Source organism: Schistocerca gregaria, chromosome 9, assembly GCF_023897955.1.
Source record: "Schistocerca gregaria isolate iqSchGreg1 chromosome 9, iqSchGreg1.2, whole genome shotgun sequence".
NCBI classification, from domain to species: Eukaryota; Metazoa; Arthropoda; class Insecta; order Orthoptera; family Acrididae; genus Schistocerca; species Schistocerca gregaria.
Genome location: NC_064928.1, coordinates 175,422,955 through 175,437,483, shown reverse-complemented (window position 1 = coordinate 175,437,483; position 14,529 = coordinate 175,422,955). Strand labels below are relative to the sequence as shown.

The 14,529-nt window shown below is 45.0% G+C and overlaps 1 protein-coding gene across 3 annotated transcripts in view; it reads left to right on the top strand.

The window, feature by feature from the left end:
• LOC126291877 (YTH domain-containing protein 1-like) overlaps nucleotides 1-14,529 on the top strand; it is a 47,734-nt gene that overhangs the window by 7,119 nt on the left and 26,086 nt on the right. The window lies entirely within an intron of this gene.

Here is a 14,529-nt window from a genome sequence, read left to right as displayed (position 1 = left end):
GCCCTACATTTTTCTTGTGGAACCACTTGCTGCATTATTCATATGTGGTTGAATTTACAAAAATTTGCAAATTTACTTTACAAAAAGTTTCCTGCTTTTCGATCATAGCTCACAAATGAAACAGAATGGGCTATCTGTGTAGCACATCATGTTGCAGTGAAGGAAATGATTTTATAACACTGATCATTTTAGGGGCGAGTCACGGGTCCACCACTACCAACCTGATTTGTAACACTCCTCTGTGGAATTAAATAAGTCCTCCTTCCCAGCAAAACTAAAATTTGAGACAGTTTCATAGTCTCTTAGGCTGTGTAGTGTGTCATATTGTGAAAAATTACAGCCTCACGAGGGGTCCCATAATGTCATAAATTCTTGTACCATTCCGTGGGAAGTGCAACAAGCTGAATGCCACAGACAACCTGGACTCCTGATAGCAGGCATGATTCTCATGGATGACAAAGCCCATTATCATACAGCGAGGCAGACACTGGTTTTGCTAACGTTCTGTTGGGAACTTTTGGAACAGCGCCAACTTAACCCCCGGAGTTTGGTTCTCTTATCTACTTGTTCCATAGATCATATTCCAATAAATGTTATGATTTTGAATATGTCAACATAACATAGACCTCATATATTCAGTTAAAAAGAAGAAGAAGAAGAAAATAGGTACATGCTAGCTGTTTACAGATTTCTTATTTAAAAACTAGCTTTGTGCCTGTTGCTTCGCTCATGTAGACTGTATGATCTGCAAAGATTTTTTTTGTTTCCTTTAATCAAATTTTTATGTTGTTCACAAATTGCAACACCTTCTGAACTTTGCACGCTAATTAAGGCCATAGAAGACTGGTCTGTTCTAAATGTACTTCTAACCAAAAAACGATTCTGGTAACTGAAGTCAATGGCTTTTGTTGGTCATGTAATTTTTTTCTCTTCGTGATATTTCCATAGAAACGTCCATCCCATAACACATTACTACATATCTAACAGAAATGAAATACCAATTTACACAGATTTAGCTTCAAAAATTTTCTAATACAACAAAATATTTTTTAAAAGTTTTCATCCCCTATTTCACCTTCTTAGGGGTTGAATTTCCAAAAGTGGTGGAACACACGTTTTTATATTTCTTGCTGAGAAACCAAATACCAATTTTTGTGGTTGTAGCCTCAAAATTGACTTAATAGTGATGTGAATAGTGATATGTTTTCAAAAAGCTTTTCATCCACTACTTCACCCCCTTAGGAGTGGAATTTTGAACAACTCTTTCTTAAACAGTGGCTGCAGGATAAGATCCGCACCCTCATTAAACTTAAGTTTCTATCCTTAGCAGTTTGCAATGGGCGATGATTAGCCAGTGAACCAGTCTCGCTCTGTTTCACCCACATGGGGGTTGAAATTCCAAGAATCTGTGGAACATGTATTTTCTCATTTCCAACTGAGAAGCCAAATACCGATTTTCAGAGATTCAGCTTTAAAATACCTACATAATGGAATGTTTTCACAAAACATTTCATTCTCCATTTCACCTCCTTGGGAGTAGAATTTTCAAAAACAGTGAAATGGCTATTTTTCATTTCTAACAGAGAAGCCAAATTCAAATGTTCATAAATTCGATCTCAAAAATACTTGTATAATGAAATATTTCCATAAAAGCTTTAATCATCTGTTTCACCACAATAGGGGTTGAATTTCCAAAAACAGTGAAATATGTATTTTTTTTTGTCTGATTGAGAAGCCAAATTCAAATTTTCATAGATTTAGTGTTGCTGTCGTAGTGAAATATTTTTTAAAACATTTTATCCCCTATTTCAATCCCTTAGGGGTCAGAATTTCTGAAAACACTGATACACTTTTTTTTAATTTGTAACAGAGAAGTCATATACCAGTTTTCATAGAAGCAGCTTTAAAAATACATTAGTAGTTCATAAATAATGATTTGCATTTAAAAAAAGATCTTTTATTATTACATTAAAGGAGCAAAAAAGGAGAGGAGTGGGGAAAGGCAGGCAGGTGCATTGGCAGAGGACTGCAAATAAACTGGCTGGGAGATGAAAATAGGTTGCAGATGATATGACAGTGGGGGTGGAAACAGTTGGGTGCACGGTGTGGGGACAATGTTACTGTAGGTTGAGGCCAGGATAATTACAGAAGTGGAGAATGTGTTATGAGGATAACTCCCATCTGCACAGTTCAGAAAAACTGGTGGTGGCACGAATAGTCCAGATGGCTCAGGTAGAAGTAGCCATTGAAATAAATTATGTCCAGCTGCATGTTGCGCCACAGGGTCGTCTACTTTGCTCGCGGCCAAAGTTTGGTGGTGGCCACTCATCGTGGTGGGCATCTGGTTGGTAGTCATACCAACATAAAAAGCTGTGCAGTGATTGCAACTGAGATAGTAAATGACATGCCTGCTTCCACAGGTGTCACAGCCCCTGATTGGGTAGAATAAACATGTGACAGGGTGGAATAGGAAATGCTGGACGGTTGGATTGGGTAGGCTTTGCATCTGGGTCTTCCACAGGAATATGATTCTTGCGGCAATGGGTTGGTATTGGGAGAGACATAGGGATCACTAGGATGTTGTTGTGGTTGGGTGGCTGATTGCACACCACTGTAGTAGGGGTGGGAAGTCTCAGATAGAATGTCCCTCATTTAAGATCATGATGCTAGGTAATAAGAGCCCTGGTGAAGGATGTGGTTTAATTGTTCCAGTCCGGGATGACAAGGGACACTGCTTTGTGGCTTTTTCTTGGGGGTGGCGGGAGGATTGGGGGTGTGAGGAGATATGGCATGGGAGACCTGTTTGCAGGCTAGGTCTTGGGCATAGTACCTCTCTGTAAAGGCCTTTTTGCTGAGGCCCACAGCATTCTGAGCAAGGGAGTTTTTGTCTCTGCAGATATGAAATCCCCAGGTGGCTAGGCTGTAGAAAAGGGATTTTTAGAAGTGAAAGAGATGATAGCTGTCAAAGTGCAGGTACTGGTGGTGGTTGGTGGGTTTAATGTGGATAGAGGTGTGGATGGAGGAGGACCACATGAAGCAGATGGGAGAGAAGGTGTTGAATTGTGAATTAACGGAGATAGGCTGTCTGGGCCCTGAGTCCAGATCATGAAGACATCATCAATAAACCTGAACCAGACTAGGGGTTTGGTGTTTTGGGAGGCTAGGATGGTCTCCTCTAGATAGCCCATATAAAGGTTGGCATTGGAAGGTGCCAGGCAGGTGCTCACGGTTGTCTCACAGGATTGTTTATATACTTTCCCTTCAAAAGAGAAGTAGTTGTTGGTTAGGATGAAGTTAGTAAGATGTTTGAGGAATGAGGTAGTGTATTTGGCGCGCAAAGGACATTTGGGAAGATAGTGTTCAATAGCGATAAGCCCACAGGCATGAGGGATATTGGTGTATAGGGAGGGAGCGTCAACAGTGATGAGTAGGGATCCAGGAGGTAAAGGAGTGGGTATGGTGGAGAAATGGCGTAGGAAGCGGTTGGCTTCTCTGACATGGGAGTCTGGATTACGGGCAATTGGTTGGAGGCGTTGGACAACAAGGGCTGAAATTCTTCCAGTGGGGGCACAATAACCAGCCATAATGGGGTGTCCAGGATTGTTGATTTTGGGGAGGATGTAGAAGGCAGGTGTGCTGGGTGTCATAGGGATGAGGAGCGAATTGGATTCAGGAGAGATGTTCTGGAAAGGGTCTAAGGCTTTAATTAGGGATTGGAGTTTGTGTTGGACTTCTGGGATGGGATCAATCACTCTGGCAGAGTTTATTGGTGGCGGAGTCAGGTAATTGGCGGAATGTTTCTGCTGGCTAGTCTTTGTGATTCATAACAACAGTTGTGGAACCCTTGTCTGCAGGTATGATGATTAGGTCAGGATTTGTTCTGAGGTTGTGTATGGCTGTTCTTTCTTCTACTGAAAGGTTGATGTTCTGAGGAAGGGACCTGGGGAAGGATGGTGAGGCTAGGTTGGAAGTAATGAATTCTTAGAAGGTGACCAGTGGGTGGTTAGGTGGGGGGGGGGACAAAGTTGGATGATGTCGTGAAATGGAAGAGGCAAGGTTCAATGTTGGAATTTGGATGTTGCAGGGATTAGGAGGAGGAGAGTAGGTGTTTGATAAGTCCAGCTTGGTAAAATTTGGGTGTAGGGCTAAAGGTGAGGTCTTTGGACATGACTGAAACTTCTGTGGAGCTGAAGCTTGTGGTGGAAAGGTTAGCAACAATGTTACAGGAATGTTTTGGCTTTGGTTTTGATAGGGAGTTTAGGGGGATGGGGCAAGTTGAAAAGGTCAGCTAGGCAGGGTTTAGCTGCAATGAGGGGTGGACAAGGGGGAAGAGTGTGGGTATGATAGGGGTTGGACAGTGGTGCATGGAGACAGCAGTGGGATGTCAGCCGGTAGGATAACTTATGGAGGTGGTGTCTGGAATGCTCCTCCAGGTGCTGGAGAGCAAGAGATTGCATTTCAGAGATGTGATGTATGGAGTAGTGATTGTAGAGTAGAGGTATTTTGCAGAGGGAACAGAGGGGGTTCATGTGTTTTTGCAATACCAGATTTTGAGGGCTAGGGATTGGCAGAATCTGGAAAGGTGTATGTCATTGTGAAAGGAGGGGGTGTCAATCCAGAGAAACGAATCCAGTTAGGCCACTTGGAGGGATTCCACAGTTTAGGCAGCATTTGAGAAACAGGATGTGGGACTGGCTTTTAGCCAGGAAAAGGGAAACTTTTCTGAATGGGTGTAGAAAGAGGGAGCAAGGCTCCAATGTGCCAGGAATGGCATAAAGGAAATGGGATGACGCAGAAATGTGCAAAATAGGAGTTCATGGTTGAGAGAGATGCATAAACATGCACATAAAATATGAAAAGACTTTAAAAAATACACACAGATATGCAAAAACATGCACAAATACATTAAAAATGTACAGAAAGATGGGTGAAAAGGAACAATGAGGTGTGTGTGTGTGTGTGTGTGTGTGTGTGTGTGTGTGTGTGAGTGAATGTGTGAATGGTATGTACCTCTCTTTTACTGATGAAGGCTGTGGCCGAAAGCTTTATGTAAGTGTCTTTTAATTGTACCTGTCTGCAGCTTGACATGTCGTCTTCACAGTAAGTAGCACTCTGTCTTTTCCTGCATTGTTAGAATTAAAATAATACTAGGAAGCATGGTGCATAAGGATTTGCTTTGTTTTTAAAAGTATTAGTAATGGACAAAAAGATGGTATGGCATCAGCTGGGGCATAATTAGTGGCAATCATCTGAAAATTAGTGTGGAAGTACTTGAGAAAACAAGTTGCTTGCAGTTATCAGAACATAATTGATTGATCCCAGGGTGCTCATATTTGAATGGCATTCCTATTGTTGTATTCATTTTAATGTGTTAGATTTCCTTAGTATAAATAAGTAGACTTCAAGCATTTATGCAAGGAATAGGTGTTTGCTTATGTAAAACCTGTGTGCACACTTGCATGCCCACACAAAATTTTGCATAGGTAAGGAAAGTGGAAATTATGCACAGCATTAGACTCTGTCCTCAGCACACACTTAATAGCCAGATTTAGTTGTGACATTGTGGTATTCTATCTAATTTTAGCTGTCTTGCTCCGGCCAAATTCAGTACCCAAGAACTCCTCGTGTATTTTTATTCTGTTCCTCCTGCTGTACATGTATTGAATTTTGTTCATGATGTCATTCTACCTACAGTTAAAAATAAGAGAGATGGGGTGGGAGACATGCAAGTTGTAGTTAGGGATGGGGGAGGGGGGGGGGGGGTGAGAGGAAAAATTCTATGGCTCCCTTCTATGGTCTTGTGTTTAGGAGCGTGTTTGCCTTATTGTGAGACACGCACTGTATTATCATGTTGCCGGGACAATTGATAACATGGTGATAGATCCGTATCAAAATTCCTTTTATTTCCTAAATGCTTGGCCATCTGAAGTTCCCACTTTGGGCATTTTCATGCCTCACCATGCCCTACATGTTCCATGAATTTGGACAAATTTGGCTATGATGAGTAGCTTCCTCTCCTTGTAAGATTGCTTGCATTTTAGAATGGTTACGTTTCAAACCTGATGTTCTGTGCCCTTTCTGATAAAGGAAGTAAGTCAGTATTTATGTTCTGAATGGCTGTGTGTAGACTTATTGAGCTCATACTTAAGTATAACTGTGTGTTGTCACCTTATAAATGATATTTGCAATGGGGGATAATAACCAACACATAATTAACATAAAATGAGGAAAGTAATGGGCCCTATACTACATTCCTCCATTGTGACCACTTTGTTCCTATCATTACACACTGTTGGTGGTATGTAAGTTAAGAGTGCAACCATTGTACAGAACTTGGAAAAAAATTGACTTTTGGGTTTAGCGGGTAGAATACCGAAGTCGACAGTGTCAAAAGCTTTGCTGAAATTCAAAAAGTGCATAATAGTCGCCTCTTGTTTGTCCATAGCTTGTTTCAGTTTGTCAATCACTTTCATTAGAGAAACTTTGAAATTTTTCTGAAATAAACCATGGATCCGATTGTTTCCCATTAAAGAGTATTATACAGCTGTAAGTGGTGTTCTGTTTGCAAAACGTATTACCACAACTGTGGTTGTCGGGAACACAGACTTGTTTGTAAAGCATCTAGTAATTACTACAGGACAGAGAGAGAGAGAGAGAGAGAGAGAGAGAGAGAGAGAGAGAGAGAGAGAGAGAGAGAGAGAGAGAGAGAGAGGGAGGGGGGGGGCGGGAATGGGGGAGGTCAGTTTGCATTCGTTCATGAGTAAAAAGTAGAGACAAGTTACAGGAAGGTAGTTTTAAACTATGAAGACACAATAATATTCGTGAGAGAAGGGCAGAATAGTGACAGAGGGAAAACTGACCATTTACGTTAATATTTGGTGAAACATTAAGAGAGTGATGCATGTATGGCACGCACGGGGCCCCAAGCTATTGCAGTCTCCTTCCTTTTTCCAGACTGCATTACCACCCCTGTTCCTCTCCTTCTCTGTCCTTGCTCCTTTCTTCCTGGCCCCTCCTTTCCCCCTTGGTGGACTTCTTTATATGCACCTGGCTATTCTCCCAACTTTGTTTTGGTATGTGCTATTGTTTAGTTTGCTGTTTCCATCTCCTTTTCGGCATTTTTGGTCCCCTCGGGGTTTGAACTCCATTTCCGATGTTTTCCATTCAGTGTGAGCCATTTGGGGATGAACTCCCAACCTAGTTCCCATGGTGCAGGCTCCTCTCCCCCTCCCTTTTCCCCTTGCACCCTGGCCCCCTTCCTGCTAGGTCACCAGCACGGTTCCCAGCCCGGTGGTGGGGCTGTTAAGTACCCACTTGGCTGAGCCCCCTGACAATACAGGGATCACACTGCTAGTACCTGAGCTGCTGACGCCTCTTTTATGCCAAGGAGTCGATGCTCGTCACTTCGGGGCATCAGAACTCCTGGCAATGGCCGCCATGCCAGACGGCCCTTGCTGTGGCTGGGTGGTGCCCACGGGGTGAGCTCCTGGTCGGTAGGGCAGACGCCTTGCACATGAAGCGACAAAAGCTTCAACATCCTGGCCATTCTGTGGCCATCTCTTAAAGTGCTAGAAGACTTGACACTCCTTCTTCTGATCCTTCTGCCTTCACCTCCCTGGCCCCTTGGGAGGAGGGTCAAGTTCGCCGGCTTGAGTGGAAACCTTTCCCTCGGTACCTGGTTTGTACCAGGACAGATGGCAACAGTTTTGCCATGACCAAGCCTTTTAAATGCTTATGTTTTGGACACATGTCTTCCCGCTGCACCAATGATCCCCTCTGCTGTTACTGTGGGTACCCCCTCCATGAGGGGAGTGCCTGTGCTCCCCCACCAGTGTGTGTAAATTGTAATGCGCAGCATCCTCTACGCTCGCCAGCATGCCGGGTGTAGGTGAAAGAGCAACAGATTCAAGAGTATGAGACCTTGGATATACGTACCTACACCGAGGCATGTCAAAAGTATGACCGGCTCCATCCCGTGTCTATAACTTCTGCTTTTTCTTCAATTACGTCCATCCCCTCTTTTTCCCAGCCCCACCCCATTCGCCCCACACCTTTCACCTCACCCTCACCCTCACTCTCACCCCCCCACTCCCCCTCCCCCTCCCCGTCCCCCTCAGCACTCATACCCAGCCCTTCAGGTGCTGCTCCCCCTCCCCTGCCAGAGAAGTGCTCCCCTTCTTTGGCAGCTGCCGGTACTGGAGCTCCCTCCCGGGACTCCTCTTCCCGGCAACCCCCTGGAAGCGATTTGCAGCTCCACATCAGCCGCGCGATCCACAGCCGGTGGCCGCCGAGATTGCCAGGTGTAATTCCATACCCGACTTTGTTGCAGTCTGCCCTTCTCTTCCATCACAAGACAAGAACCAGAAATGCAAGAACAAGGGCAAAGCCCCTCCAGTACCTCCTGAATACCCCTTCTTTCCTCCTACTCTGCTGCTTGCATTGCTCTTCAGGAGACCCATTTTGTCAATTCTTACTCACCCACCCTTTGTGGGTTCCATGCTTTCTGTTGGAACCGAATTGGCTCGTTGCGGGCTTCAGGTGGTGTTAGCACCTTCGTCCACAAGGAAATTGTTAGTAAATGGGTTTCCCTCCCTACCACTCCCGAAGCGATTGCTCTAGGGGTCCACCTGGCCACTCTAATCACAGTCTGTAATCTCTACCTCCCACCTGACAGGCCACCCATATTCCTTGCCCTAACCACCCTTCTTCAACAACTCCCTTCTCCCTGCTTCCCTCTTTTGGGTAGGATGGTTGAAGCTGTTCTGGCAGGGCTTGACCTCTGTCTATTAAACACCAGCGCTCCCACACACTTGAGTGTGGCACATGACCTCTCCATCTGCAGTCCTGGCCTTCTTCCTTCCATTCAGTGGTGTGTCCACGACAACTTATGTGACAGCGATCATTACCCGATTGTTTTGACCTTCCTTCAGTGTATCTCGCTCTGTCACCCTCCCAAGTGGGCCTTCTCTAAAACTGATCGGGGTGCCTTCTCCTCTGCTACCATCACCCCTATACTACCACATAGCGGTATTGATGAGTCTACACAGACTTAGACTGCTGCCATACTTTCCGCAGCTGTTTCAGCCATCTCTTCTTCCTCGGGTTCCCCCCATCGGAAGATGGATGGTCCCTTGGTGGACTCCGGGAATTGCTATGGCCATAAAAGACTGCCCCAGTGCTCTTCAACACTTCAAGCGGCACCCTTCTCCTGCCTCCTTCTGGTCTTTAAACGGTTCTACAGCTGGGCCAGTTACCTAATCAAATTTCAGCAACGGATTTGCTGGGAACGATATGTGGCTGCCATAGGACCGCACACCCCCTCTTCACAAGTTTGTGCGAAACTCAGATGAATTTTTGGACATTGTCGTACCACTGGCGTTCCAGGAATTTCTGTGCCTGGTGTTGTCCTTACCCATCCGGACTTTGTCGCAGAGCATTTCGCTCAACACTTTGCCCAAGCCTCTGCATCGACTCAGTATCTGTCCACGTTCCTCCACCTGAAAGAGTGCTCGGAACGACTGCTTTTGTCTTCAGTTTCTCGCTGCTTGGAGCCTTATAATGCCCCATTTAGCAAGTGGGAATTCTCCAGGAACCTCGCCCTTTGTCCCGACACAGGTCCTGGACCGGAGCAGATACATATCCAAATGCTCCAACACTTATCGTTGGCTGGCCACCGTTGTATACTAATCCTTTTCAACTGTCTGTGGAGCGAGTGGGTGTTTCCTACCGAGTGATGGGAAAGCGTTGTATTCCGGTGTTGAAGCCTGGGAAGCCATCTCTTCAGTTGGATAGCTACCATCCAATTAGCCTTACCAACACCCTCTGCAAGCTCCTTGAACGACTGGTGAGTCAGCGGCTGTTTTGGATTCTTGAATACCGCAACCTTTTGTCATCGACTCAAGGTGTTTTTCGCTGTGGCCACTCTATGGTGGATAATTTGGTCCACCTGCTATCCAGTCAGCTTTTCCCCATTGGCAACACCTCATTGCAGTCTTCTTTGACCTGCATAAAGCCTTCGACACCACCACATCCTCACCACCCTTCACGAATGGGGCCTTCGTGGCGCTCTGCCCATTTTTATCTGTAACTTTCTCTCGTCGCTCTCTGTGGGTCCAAGTTGGTTCCTCCTACTGCACCGCCATTGGCAAGAAAATGGGATTCCACATGGTTCCGTGTTGAGCGTCCCTCTGTTTCTCGAAGCCACTTATGGACTGGTGGTGGCTGCTGGGCCAACAGTGTCCCCCTCTTTCTATGCTGACGATTTTTGTATCTACATCGCTTCCTCCATCATGGGCGCTGCAGAACGCCCTCTACAGGGTGCAATCTTGGGCTCTGCCCCATGGCTTTTTTCTGTGGCCAAGTTGTGTGTCATGCATTTCTGCTGTAGCCGTACAGTCCAACCACATCTGGACCTGTTCCTCGATGGCCAGTCCCTCGCTTCTTGGGTCTGGTCTTCGATGCCCGGTTCACATGGCTCCCTCATCTTTCCCAGCAGAAGAGGACGTGCTGGTTGCTTCTCATTGTTCTTACATGTCTGTGCAATACCACCTGGTGTGCAGACCGCTCTATTCTACTGGGATTGTACAAAGTGCTGGTCCAGTCTCGGTTAGACTCTGGGAGTCCTGTCTGTGGTTCTGCATCATCTTCGACATTGCAGATACTAGACCCCATCCACCATTGTGGGGTACGATTTGCGGCTCGTGCCTTCTGAAGTAGCCTCGTGATTAGCCTTCTCGCAGAGGTGGGGATTCCAGTGCTGCGAGTTTTGCGCCAACAACAGCTGATATCTTATGTGCTCCACACTCACTGCACCTCAAAGCACCCTAATTATGGTCTCCTTTATCCAGACACGGAGATCAGCCTCCCGTGGTGGCAGCCACTATGTGGACTTACCATGGCTGCCCCCATTCAGTCACTCTTTTCTGAGCTCCAGCACTTCCCTTTATAGCCTCTTTTCTCTACTCATGCACGTACCCCTCTGTGGTGTGTCTCTTGGCCACAGCTTTCTTTATCTCTCCATCAGTTCAAAGAATTCTGTTCCTCTGGAGGCCCTTCACCACCAATTCTACTGCCTCCTCAGTTAATTCCAGGGTTCAGAAGTGATTTATACTGATGGCTCCATGGTTGCTGGTCACACTGGTTATGTTTACATCTATGTGAGACACACGGAACTTCGTTCCTTGTCAGATGGCTGTAGTGTTTTTACTACAGAATTGGTAGCCCACTCGACCACATCCACTTCTGCTCAGGACTGTCCTTCACTATCTTTAGTGACTCCTTGAGCAATTTGCAAGCTATCAGCCAGTGCCTCTCTCTCTACCCATTTGGTCATAGCTATCCAGGACTTGATCAATGTGGATGCTCAGTGGTTTTCATTTGGACCCCAGGCCATGTTGGGACCCCTGTCAATGAACTTTCCGATCAACTGACTAAATTGGCTACTAACAGACCATGTATTCCTACTGGCATTCCGGAAATAGACCTTCGCTCGGCATTACGTCGTCAGGTTTTGGGACTTTGGAATGCAGAATGGCACACTCTTTCTTCGCCAAACAAGCTCAGGGCCATAAAGGATTCTACAACTATGGTGTGGTCCTCCTTACAGGCCTCTTGCAATACCTCTGTCGTCCTTTGCTGGATCCGCATCGACCATACTTGGCTGACTCACGGTTATCTCCTCTGTCGTTAGGACCCCCCTCTCTGTCGTCGTGGATCAATGTTGACTGAGGTTCACCTCTTACTGGACTGTCCCAACTTAGCCGCCCTGCGACAGACTTTTAGCTTTCGTGACTCGCTACCCCTGGCATTAGCTGACAGTGCCTCAGCAGCTGATCTAGTTTTACAATTTCTTCTTGATGGCAGTTTTTATCGCTTTATTTAAGGGTTGGACCTTCAACCTTATCGGTGGGTGGAGGGGATGACAGGCCATCTTGCTCCCCCTTCACCCCAATTGGACTGGCTTCGACTGGGCTTGGTGGTTCACCCCCTCTGCCTTCCCACTCCTTTCATTATGGGGTCTGTTTTATCTCGAGTGTCTATCTTTCCCTCCTCTCTGCTTCTGCCTTCTTCCTTCCTTCTCTGTCAATAGTTTGTAATTTTTATGGCCATTGTAGCTCCCTCTTATAGTGTGAGGTTTTATTGGTTTTAGTTATTCCCAGGTCGGAGGGACTGATGATTGCTTAGTTTGGTCCCTTCTCCAATCCAACCAGCCAACCAATGAGAGTGATGGATGTGTTTCAGCTTCATCTTAAAGCAAGCAGCATAACACTGCATTGTGTGCAAAGTGCAGGGTAGTCTGTTACAGAGACAGACAAGAGTGACAGAGTAGTAGTTTGCAATTTTTTTTCTTTTATGGATGGGCAGAGCTAGGGTAATAGATAAGTGAGACTTTGTGTTTTGCTTATGATGAGATGTACATAATCTCTGATGCAATGCGTGGGCTGTGAGTGCTCCGAGGAGCCAGTGAAGTAGGTACCGTGTGTGGTAATCACGTAAACTGTCTAGCCACAACCTACCCGACTAGCTGTAGATGTTTGAACGAGATGGTAGATGGATATTTGCAGACATAATACATACAAACATCTGTAGTTAGTTGTAACTGTCTAAAGCTCTTACTACTCATGAGACGTTGGATTACATTTCAGTAGAGCCACACAAAATTATCATTACTGTTACATGCAATAGTGCAGGTCGGGTAGAATGAGTTATTGCACAAGTTTACATTTCACATCACAAGCCCTAATCTCTATATTGTATAAATGTGAGGTGAAAGTTGGATACAGTAGAATCAGTCTGAAATCTGTCACAAAAACTGGTTCTCAAAACTTCCTCAGTAGTATTTCGTCAAAAGAAAGAGCTCTTCCCTCCAAAGATTCCCAACTTAGCTCATGGTGCATTTCTGTAACACACTCTTACTGATAGAGCTATAAAAATCTAAGTACCTCAAAATTGCATGAACTTCTTCTTTAACGATATTGAATAGGGATACCGAACACTCGAAGTACTCGAGAAAGAATCATCCGGTCATTATGTGCTGTCACATTTTACATGTGCTACAGTTTTCCCGAACTCAACTGATAAATTGTCAGCTGTTTGCATTTGTTACAACTGACTCTGTTACATGTTAACTCCATTACTTGCTGCATCAGAATGTTACACCTAGATGTTTAATTGATGTAACTAAGTCAAGTGAGATGCCATTAAAAGTCGAACACCACAGGAAAGTTTCTCCTACCCATCTCCGATGAATTGCATTTTACCAAATTTAAAGTGAGCCTCCATTCGTGGCATCAAATAGAAATTTTGTCAGAGCTATCCAAAATTCCTCTGCAGTCACTCGACAACACTTTAACCGTACACGACAGCGTCGTCAGCAAACGGTGCCAGATTGCCGGCCACCGTATTCGAGAGAGCTGCAACAAACATAGAAAACAGCAGCAGTCCCATCACACCTTCCTGGGGCACTCCTAACGTTAGCTGTGTCTCTGACAAACAATTGCTAGCCGGGGCAACACACTGTGCCGTACTATACGGAGAGTCTATGATCGGACCACATATCTCAAAACCTATTCTGTATACCTGGACATTTAATAGTCTTCTGTGTGGTGTATGATAAACACTTTCCTTTTACCTAGTATCACAGAATCTGCCTTTGTCTTGTGTCCACGGTTCCCAGTATATCTCGAGTGAAATGGGTTTGAAAGCTTCTGCTTTGCCATGACAGTCTCCACTTTGAGCAACCGGGTGCAAAATGTACGCTGTACAGGGTTGTGTGCCTTTTTAACCAGTGGTTAAAACATGCTTACACCATGCATATCACTCCTCTAATTTGTGTTTGCTTAAATAATGCGATTTTATGAACCACAAGTGGGCAGATGCGCAGTGAGGACAGTCTTAAGAACCTACGGGATGTGAATTAGAGGCACGTGTGAAGCAGTAGATCCTAGTAACTTACTTTTTTCAATTCTCCACATGTCTATTATGTGCGAGTGTCTTCGTCTCCGAATAACTACCACAGCCTACTTCCAATTGACGTGGTGTAATGTGCTTGTGGCTAGGTCTCCCTCCACAATTTTTACCTACCACACTTCCCTCCATTACCAAATTCCCTGATTCCCCAGCAGGTGTCCTACTAACCAGTCCCTTCTTTTCACAGTGTTTTGCCATACGTTTCTTTTCCCACATTTGATTCAATTCTTCCTTATTAGTTATTTGTTCTACTCATCTAATCTTCAGCCTCACCACATTTCAAAATCTTCCATTCTCTTCTTGACCGATCTGCATATTATCTATATTTCATTTCCGTACGAGGCTACAATCCAGACAAATACCTTTGGAAAGAACTTCTGAACATTTCATATATATTACACATTAACACATTCTGCATTTTATAGTCTGCATTTTATATCCTTGTCTGCTTCAGCCAATTCCAGTTATTTTGCTGCCCAAATAGGAAAACTCATCTGTTACTTTTACTGGCTCATTTTCTGATCTACTCCTTCAGCATACATGATTTAACACAACTGGATT